This window comes from Gossypium arboreum, chromosome 4, assembly GCF_025698485.1.
Source record: "Gossypium arboreum isolate Shixiya-1 chromosome 4, ASM2569848v2, whole genome shotgun sequence".
In the NCBI taxonomy this organism is placed as follows: Eukaryota; Viridiplantae; Streptophyta; class Magnoliopsida; order Malvales; family Malvaceae; genus Gossypium; species Gossypium arboreum.
The window spans coordinates 96,367,701-96,378,783 of NC_069073.1; the positions used below are offsets into that span (position 1 = coordinate 96,367,701).

General features: G+C 36.0%; 1 non-coding gene across 1 annotated transcript; it reads left to right on the plus strand.

The window, feature by feature from the left end:
- Window positions 1-9,629: 9,629 nt before the first annotated feature.
- LOC128292185 (small nucleolar RNA R71) lies at window positions 9,630-9,736 on the plus strand. The gene has a single exon (XR_008282170.1). It is a non-coding gene; the product is annotated as a small nucleolar RNA R71 (small nucleolar RNA).
- The last annotated feature ends 1,347 nt before the right edge of the window (window positions 9,737-11,083 follow it).

The window sequence follows — 11,083 nt, forward strand, 5'->3', positions numbered from 1 at the left end:
TCTGATCTGTTATGGGCTTATGGGCTTAATTCTATATTCTGTTCTGGGCTAAGGCCAATTTATTCTATTTCTGTGGTTTGAGCTGATATGGGCTATGGTTGGGTTAATTTTACACACTGAGTTTCTCCAAACTCATCCCCTATTTTCATCCATGCGGTAATCCCCACCATAGTGGGCTTGGAGTCTGCGAGGATTGGAGTGGCCACTGCTCGCAATATGGATTTCTTTTGGTGATTTGGACTTCAATTTTCTTTACTTTGATGATTTGGGTTTTGTTATGTAATAAGGCCGCTTATGATTATTTTTAATTGGGTTTCGATTTATAACTTATCATGATGACCTTAAATTATATTAACTATCAAAATGGGCTAGATCTAGGGTTCGTTTTCCAAAAACATAAACTAATTTCAAAGTAACACGATTACAAACAAGGCTTCTGCTATGATAACATTTTACAAACTTAAATATGTTTTATTCTAAAATAGACATAATTTCAATGGTAACCTAAAAATATACGTGATGTTAGAGTGTGGTAATGGCATTGTGCATGTCTAGGATTGGATCCGAAAGAGCTTGGTACTTAAGCAAATCCGATGGACTCACCTCCTTTTTCGGTTTCCTACCGGTGCATGACTTCCATTTACTTTAACCCTTAATGAATTAATCCTTTGAACATCAAGTACGATTTTCTGAACTTAGTACGGAAAAATGTTTTTAACGTTTTTGATGTGGCACGTCAGATCCGGTCATAACGTCTAGGCCAGGTTTGGGGTGTTACATTATATGCATAATACTAACCATTCAAACATCATCTATTCGGTCATTAATACATATACAAATGATTCATACCATTTCTATATGACTTAATAAACCAAATTTATAAATATTAATGCTAAATCAAAACATGCCGATTTCACATGTTATACATCATACCAAAATATCATATACAAGACCAATTCTTCTCTTATCTATTTGACTAGCAAACTTAACTTCTACACATTCATTAATTTTCAATTAACAAATGAATCTATATAGCCATTTCACATACAATATATATATACTCATTATTTTACCTTTTACTAAGCCAAATTATAAAATCATACTTAATGTTTCTCATTACTGAAACATATTACCAACACCTCAAACATATATACCTTGAGATAATATATATCAAACCAATACATCATATGCCTAAATATATATATGCAAGTGTCGAATCATCAATCAAATATATTCATTACCTAAATTCAACATTTAGCAAAATACACTCATCAACCAAATTGAACCATTACTATCAAATACAAGACATAACCGAATCATTTTAACCATGAGTAACATAACAAGCATAATTCATACTTATGTATATACCATGGCCGATTCGAACAAACCACATCCAAAATCACCAACCATTTTCAATGCATATGACACATATAAACTTACATAACATATTAGCCATTTTCGTATGGCTTAATATATATACACAACTTCAAACTTAGCCAAATATAATTTAGCCTATACATGCCATAGGTTCACGTCTAAACTTATAAAGTACCGAAAATAGTCGATAGTGTGATAGACTTTGCTAACGATCCCCGAGCTCATAACTAGATTCCAAAATAGATAAAACAGAGGTAAACATACACACACAGTAAGCTTTGAAAGCTTAGTAAGTCATAAGCAAATAAATAACTCAGTAATATTTATAATTCATTATAAAAAAATTGAATCATTATATCATATTCATATACATTTTCAAACTTGCAAAAATGCATTTATCAAACATTTAACTATGCATCAAATCTAATTAGATCGAATACACATGTAATTAATATCATAGTTATTTTTCACTTCTAAGATCACATATATATCCTTGGATGAATATACTCATTCATATATGAATACACATAAATCACAATTACAAGGTCACATATACTAAACATTTGGCCAATTATAGATTTTCATATACACATATACTTTCATTTGCATCATGAATACACCATTAAACTGAATGTATATTTTCACATATGCATACATAAAGTTCACTGATGATCATTTTATGGAACACTAAACTAGACTATGATCACGACTAAGGCAAGCGCACCTATCGAATGGTAGGTCTAGAATATCATATCCACAAGGACTAAAAGTACTAGTATTAACTTTCTTTCTATTATTTAACCTAAAATATAAGGGATTTATTTTATTCTAATATTATCTAACTAATTAACTACTGAATGCGACATAGAGTGAAGAAAATAATTGAATAAACCAATAATAAAGACAATACCCAAGGAAGAATTCACCTAGACTTCACTTATTATTTCGAATCTGAACGAAACGATTTATTCACTTGTCTTGACCCGAAGAAATCCCTAAATTATGTTAATATCTCTTTCGAGACTAAAAACAACTGACTCTAGGTTGATTAATAGAAATTTCTTTCTAATTAAAACCCCTATTGTTGCATTAACTCGATCTATGGATTCCCTTATTAAATTTAACTCTAATTCGGTAGATTTATGCCGCCCTATTTCTAAGGTTGCATGCAACTCTGCTTAATTATGTAAGATCTACTCTTAAACAGGGACTTTTGATCCAATGAATAAGTACATCAACTTGAATCAATATCCTAAAAATATTGAAACAAGAATTAAGAAAACATAATTAAGAACAAGAACAAGTATTTATCATTAAATTCAGAATATTAAATAACAAGATCTGTCTTAGGTTTCATCCTCCCTAGGTATTTAGGGTGTTTAGTTCATAATGTAGTAGGAAAACATCTCAAAAATAGGAAAATAAAAAAACATAAAGAAACCCAAAAACTTCAAGAGAGAAATTGGAGGGAGATCTTCAGTCTTGAAGGAGATCCTGCTTCTGAGCTGAATCTGTTGGTGTTCTTCGAGTAATTCCTCTATTCTGCTCTGTGTGTCCCCTTAGGTCTTCTTCTAGTATGTATTTATAGACTTTAGAATGCTCAGAAACCTTAAAATTTGGCTTTTTTCGCGTATTTGGGAAACATGGAGCGATATCAACAGAGCTGCCACATGGGCGCGTGGCCAGCCCATGTAGATCACACGTGAGTGTGCTCAGCCCGTGTGAAATTTGTCTTGGCCATGCGAATCTTTTAATTAGCTTGTTTTGTCTGTTTTTTGCCCGTTTTATGCTCCTTTTGTTCCCCTATGCTCTCTTGAGTATAAAACATGAATTTAAGGGATTAGGAGCATCTAATTCACTAAATTATATGATAAATCATCCAAAAATAGGCTAAGTATGAGATTAAAATGTGTTACTTTTATGGTTCATCAAATATCCCCACAATTAAGCATTTTCTTATCTTCAAGCAAAATCCTCAACTCACAATTAAATCCCCACACTTAAGCATTTGCTTGTCTTCAAGCAAAATCCTCAACTCACAATTAAAATTAAACTTCCTTAATTCATAATTCTCATCAATAATGATTTATCATAATTTCAAAAATAATCATACATTGATAATTCAACTAAAAGAGCACTAAATGCACAAGCAATCCAAGTCTAACATTTTAAGCATGAAAACATAGGTATTTACCCTTATCTAAATAATTACCTTTAGTTCAAAAAATTAACAAGAACTGACATCCTCTCTAAAGATTCACTCAAATCACTCAAAGTGTTTAAGGTTCAAAAATTAAGCACTCAAGAGTCAAACATGAAAAGTTATTACCAAAAGCTTGCATGAAAATTAAATCTCCACCACTATAAAATGATGTGATACACAAATCAAAAGGTCTTTAATGGGTTGTAACGGGGCTTGGGTCAAAGGTGTGGATAAAGGCTGAAAAAGAAGGTTAGAATTGAGATCGATTTGATAAATTAACTAAATAGAAAAATATTTAAATAATTACATCAATCGAATTTACTAACGAGAAACATGAGCTTCTTCTCAGAATAGGGAATTAAATACTTAGCTCATAACGAAGAACTAACAAGAAGCAACATAAATGTATATATATTTTTTAGAATGAAGGAATGAATAATAAGATAAAATCATACTACTAAAATAAAAGAACATAGTTAGGCATTTAACCAAATCAAATCTCGACAAAAAGGGAGTCAATAAAATAGGTAAAATTCTCAACGAATCAAAAAGTCTGATGTATGGTTTAATATTAAAGGTAAATTAAGAAACGATTTGTTAGGCTCAAAGGGGTTCACTAAGGGTTAATTTGTGAAGGTAGGCTTTTTATGAGATAAGTGGGTTAAAACCTAGGTGCCTTTATCATCTCAGTATATCAAATCAAAGGTGTGGTCTCGACATGTATAATCGAAGCAAGTTCTAGAATAACAATTCAATATTGACACACTTATAACCAATAATAAAGTGAGCACGAAAAAAAAAATGTATGCTCTAAATGCTCAAAATCTCACAAAAATTACGACTTTTGATGTCAATCTTACAAATTTCAAACTTCAAGGTAATACCTCAATTTAGGGAAACAACCTAGAAAATTTTAATTCTAAAAATAGACTTATCATGCTTGATTCTCTAATGGCTTAAAGGTTAAACAATCAATGCACAATTACTTATGAATTTAATCTAAAGTATATCGATAAAAATTATAAACCAAAGAAAAATCCATTCCAACAGTAATATGAGAAAATTACTTAAGCACAAGACATAATTTAGGGATTTTCTGATCATCATATAAATAACCTCCCCACACGTAAGATGTACATTTTCCTTAATTTATAAACAAATATAAATCATAATAGAAACAAAATATCATAAGATAGGGAGATAACTGAAACTGCCCTGAATGGTGGATGAATTTCTCAGAATAGTGAAAAGTGGAATTGTAGATAGTCTGAGCAACTGATAAGAAAATAAACACAATACTGAAGAGGATTAAAGGGTTACTCATTGAGAAACAACCATAATAATTAATATAAAGTTCAAAATAGGAAAACAAAATAGACATAACAAGAAGAATAAAATAAAAATAAAAGTAAAAATAAAAGACAAAAATAAAGATAAACATAAACAAAAAAATAATTGGCCTTAATGGTCCTCATCATCAGACTGATCAGTGTCACTAGTTGGTGGCATTAGAGGAGTGATGTGAAGGTACTGCTAGATTTGCTGTAAAGTTGCATCAATACTGTCGAACCTCTGAGTATAGTACACGAAAACTAGCGAACTCTTCAGAGGATACTCCTAGAGAGCTAGCAGCAGAGGGAGCATGTCGATGACTCGATGATAAAGGCTGTGGTGTTTCCTCGTGATACGGAGGAACATCGTTAGTGACGTCCTCTGGGTCATGCTGAATGTCAGACTGGACTAGTCTATACTGATGTGGGTCCACTCCATGTCGCCGCTCGATCATCCTCATAAGAATCATGGTCGAGATACCTTGAGGAGACATATGACTGACTATGGTAAGGGTTGAGGACTGCTTCGGTGTGCTGAGTAAACCAAAGTATCGAGTGAGGTGAGTCACGTAAGGGCCTAGACAGATAGGGCCCTTCCTGTGGCGATCTGTCTGATGGCGAAAGGCAAGAGCACTAAAATAAGCTAAGTCGAATATGTGGCCAGTTGCCATGCTCTAAAGATAGTATGTGTCAGTAGTGCTTACAACTCCTGTGCTCTCCCTCCTACTAGTCAACGTGTGAGCTAATAAGGCATGGATGTATCGTAGAGCTGGAGAAAGAGATTTGCCTTTGAGCGAATCGCATCATAATAAATCTGACTAGCTGTGAGATCGGTCTAACAACACGAAGGTGAGTAATGGATGAGATGGTGGAGGTGAAGAAAGTTATTGGCACCGATAAACTCATCGGTGTAGATGCCCAAAGTTGCGCCAAACTCAAGGACGCTCATATGTCGCACCGGGCCACCAAGTCAGAATGTAATGGTACCGTGCTTGTCATATGATGGCATCACTCGCTGAAGGTAAAACGTCAAGAAAAAATCCAAAGTAAGCTCCATATATGTGGGCTCGACGATATCAAAGAAACGGTCCCATGGTGCCGTAGTAATGAAAGCATAAACCTCGTTAACTAGTCTGACCTGCTCCAATGTGGCCCAGTCAATACATCTGCCCAATCTTAGTGGTCGTACGCGCAGGAGCTGAAATAAATCCTCAAGTGGGTCTGTAGAGAATCTAAGGTAAGGATGACGAACCTCGGTAGATGCGCTCGAGAAGGAGGTCCCACCAAGGCCCTTCTGCTTCTTCGAGGCTGGGACGGCTACCTTAAACTTGCCGCGTGTGTTTGTCATAATGTACCTTCAAAAGTGAAAGAATGTATCAATAAATAATATAGAACTAAGTAAAATCCAAATATTCCAATAGGATTTAACTCCTAAAACAGTAAGTGTAAATACTAAAGTATGCAAAAATAAGGAGTTTGAGTCATCAATAATCAACAAGTAATAATAAGCCAAATAACTAAGTCCAAAACTATAAGACAAAGCCTGAAAAAGTAAAAGAAATAGTAAAGAACAACGCAATCAAAAAGTAGCAAAAATCCTATGTTGTAACTCGGAAAGAACTAAAACTAATACAATAACAAAAAGAACTCATTTATTATGATTGATAAAATTAATAAAGAAATACTATTCCTAATTATAATAAATTAATATTTGATTAAAATAAAGAAAAAAAAAGGGTAAAAGGGGTGACCGATGTCGGTAGTGAGGTGATGGTTGAAGGGCTACAGATTGGACGACGGGAGAGCGGTAAGGAAAATGGTGGGTGGCCGGACGGTGGGGGAAGAAAAATAAGGGAAGAAAGGAGGGGAAAAAGGGGTTCAGCGGGGGAATAGATGTGTGTGCGCAAGGGAGAGGGGGAAAAAAAGGAAAGAAAAAGGATGAGGGGAAATGGGGTACGACCAGTGGGGGTGACGAAAGCCTGATTATGGGGAAAGGGGAGCGGCGGCTAGGGTTAATTTTGAGTGAAGAAGAAGATAAAGATGAAAAAGAAACTTGGGGTTAAGGCTTTTAAGGTAACACAATCATGTAACGGTCCATGTTAGGCCACACGGCAGTGTCACACGCACGTGTGGTTCGATTTCCAGCCCGTGTTCATCGAGGATAATACTAGCTTAGTTGTCGCATGGCCTAGGACACCCCCGTGTGTCCAGGTCATGTGCTACGTTGTTCACTTCTCCCATGCTTGTATGGTATCCTACACGCCTATGTGTCTGACTATACGGCCATGTGGCTCACCCGTGGAGCCCTCTGTCTTATTTAAAATTTGAGAAATTTAGGTCCAGTTTCCACATGGCCTGAGACACGCCTGTGTGTCCAGGACATGTGGGACACACGGCCGTGTCGCACGCCCGTGTGGCTTTTTTTTTCCCGTGTATCTGTCGATTTTGGGAAAATTTAGCTCCAGGGTCAACACAATCAACAACACGCCCATGTGTCCAAGCCGTGTGGTACACACGGCCATATCGCTAGGCCATGTAACACACTGTTTAATCCCTGTTAGAGCACACGGCCTGGGACACGCCCGTGTGTCTAGGCCGTGTGGGTAAAAAAAAACCCTGCATTTAACATTGAAAAATAGATAAAAATAAACTAGTTAGTGATGTTAGTGCTTGGGTTGCCTCCCGAGAAATGCTTATTTATAGTCTAAGCTTGACTTTACCTCGTATTCAAATGGTTACGGTGGGTCACGGAGTCGAAACTCCTCTTTCTCACTGTCAATTCCTTTATTTAAATAAGGTTTAAGTCAAGTGCTATTTACCTTAAAAGTGCCGAGATGCGAATGGGTTACCTTGACTGTACCGTATGGAAAGACTTTGAGTACCGTTAAAGGAGTCGCCCTGTTTGCGTTGAGCTCTGTAGTGGTAATTTGAGAGTCTTTTTTGTCTAGCCAGACTTGGTCCCCAACCTTGAATTGATTGGTTCTCTCATTAAACTCGTTGTGGTGTTGCTTTTGCTCCTCCTTGCCATGAGTCTGCCATTCATCTAGTTCATCCATCTGTAACATTCATCGTTCATGGATGGTTACATTGTTAGTGCATGAACTAGAACGTGGCTCATTTTTGTTTCTCAAAAGGTTTTCCTGCAAAGAGGGTTGAACCAAATGATTAGTCTTATTAACCAGATTTATATGGTTATCTTCATTACTTGATATTTCAATCGAATCACGAGCCTGAAGAGTAACCGTTTCATCACCTGCACGAAGCATTAATTCACCTGTACCGACATTTATGATAGTTCTGGTAGTTGCTAAAAAGAGACGCCCTAAGTTTAAAGGAATGTCACTGTCCTCTTCCATGTCTAAAACAACAAAGTCCATTGGGAATATGAATTTATCAATCTTAATGAGTATGTCCTAAACAATACCCCTAGGAAACCTAATAGTTTTATCTGCCCATTGTATACTCATCCTAGTTTGTTTGGGATTCCTAAGACCTAGTTGCTTAAACATTTTATAGGGCATGACGTTAATACTTGCCCCAAAGTCAGCCAAAGCATTATTAACATCTAAACTACCAATTAAACAAGGAATAGTAAAGCTCCCTGGATCTTTCGATTTATTGGGTAGTTTATTCTACAAAATGGCCAAGCAAACTACATTCAACTCTACATGCGACGAATCATCTAACTTCTGTTTGTTTTCCAGAAGCTCCTTTAAAAATTTGTCCGAGTTGGGCATCTGCAAAAGAGCTTCAATAAATGGTAAGTTAATATGTAACTTTTTTAAAATGTTAAGAAATTTATCGAATTGTTCGTCTGTGCAGTCTTTCTTTATCGCTTTAGGGTATGGCACGCAAGGTGTGTATTCTCTACTTACCGGATTTTATTTGTTCTGGCTTTCATCCACCTTATCTTGGCTTACCATAGTTTTTTGTCTTGGTTCTGGTTTGGACTCAACTAATCCTTCTTCATATTGAACAGTAATTGCATGGAGCTGTTCTCTTGGGTTAGTCTCGGTGTTCCTAGGCAAGCTACCTTGTGGTCTTTCTGAGATCAGCTTAGCAAACTGACCTATTTGAGTCTCGAGCCCTTGAGTTGATGCTTGTTGATTTTTAAGTGCAGTTTTAGTGTTTTGAAAATGGGTTTTCGCCACTGAAATAAACTTTGTCATCATCTCTTCAAGGTTCGACTTTTTATTTTGCTGGTAAGGTTGTTGTTGGAAGCCTGGAAGGGGTGATGGTCTCTGATTTCATTGGCCTCCCAATGAGAAGTTTGAGTGGTTCCTCCAACCTGCATTGTAAGTGTTACTGTAAGGATTATTTTGAGGTCGAGGATTATTATCCATATAATTTATTTGCTTGTTCTCCATGTTGGGGCCGAAGGATAAATATTCTGAATTGCCCATTCCACCTCCACTGTTGTCACACTGCATCATTGGATGTACCTACGTAGAACCACATAGACTGTCAATCTTTTTATTCAAGAGTTCTACCTGGTTTGATAACATGGTAACGACATCTAGGTTGAAAACATCGGCTGATTTTTTTGGCTTTGTTCTCATGACTTGCCACTGATAGTTATTTAGTGGCATCTCTTTTATAAACTCATAAGCCTCCTCGGGTGTTTTTTATTTATGGTTCCATCAGCAGCTGCATCGACCATTTGCTTAGTTGAGGGGTTCAAACTGTTGTGAAAAGTTTGAACCTGTAGCCATAAAGGTAACCCATAGTGAGGGCACCTTCTTATTAAGTCTTTATACTTCTCCAATGCATCATATAAAGTTTCTAAATCCATCTGCAAAAAAGAAGAGATATCATTCCTCAATTTGGCTATCTTATCCTGTGGAAAGTACTTTACTAGAAACTTCTCGGTCATCTGTTCCCAAGTAGTGATTGAACCTCGTGGTAGGGAGTTCAACTACTTCTTAGCCTTATTTCTTAACGAGAAGGGAAATAGCCTTAGGCGAATGGCATCGTTAGAAACGCCGTTGATCTTGAAAGTTTCACAATATTCCAAAAAGTTGGCCAAATGAGTATTTGGATCCTCATCTTGCAAACCATCTAACTGAATAAATTGCTGGATCATCTGAATTGTATTTGGCTTCAGTTCAAAATTGTTTGCAGTAACGGTAGGTCGAATAATACTCGATTCAGCCCTAGTGAGATTGGGCTTAGCATAATCGTACATAGGACACGGAGCAGGATTCTGATTTACAGGAGCTACGACAATCACAGGAGGTAGTGGATTATTTTGATTTTTATCCATCTCCTCGATAGTATTAGTAACGTCCTCGTACTCTTCCTCTGTAAGCTCGGCCTTATTTTTCTACTATTTTTAGGAACTGTGCTTTCAATTTCACTGTAAAAAAGTAGAGGTCCTAATGGGTTTCTTCTACTCATAAACTATAAGAACCTGCCAGAAGCAAATAAAAGAAAAATTAGTAAATTAAAATAAAAACAAAAAATAAAGTGCAATAAAATTTAAAAAATGGCTAAAGTAATAAAAATTAAGCGTTCCTAATATCTTAGTCTCGAAAGCGGTGCCAAAAACTTGATGATCATTTTATGGAACACTAAACTAGACTACGATCACGAGTAAGGCAAGTGCACCTATCGAATGGTAGTATTGTTATGGCAAGTCCAGAATATGGTATCCACAAAGACTAAAAGAACTAGTATTAACTTTCTTTCGATTATTTAACCTAAAATATAAGGGATTTGTTTTATTCTAATATTAACTAACTAATTTACTATTGAATGCGACAGAGAGTGAAGAAAATAATCAAATAAACCAATAATAAAGATAATACCCAAGGAAGAATCCACCTACACTTCACTTATTATTCCGAATCTGAACCAAACGATTTATTCACTTGTCTTGATCTGTAAAAATCCCTAAATTATGTTTATATCTCTTTCGAGACTAAAAACAACTAACTCTAGGTTGATTAATTGAAATTTCTGTAACACCCCGAACCCGAGACCATCGCCGGTGTCGGACACGAGGGGTTAGCAAGCCAAGTTCACTTGTTTTGCCCATCCATTGGACATTTCCAGTCAGGCTGGAAAAACTGCGTCACTGTCGCCTTAAAAATCATATCTCGAGTTTCAAAACTCGGAAACTGGTTTCGTAAATTTTCCCTGAATTTAGACTCATATATCCATCCATGGATTT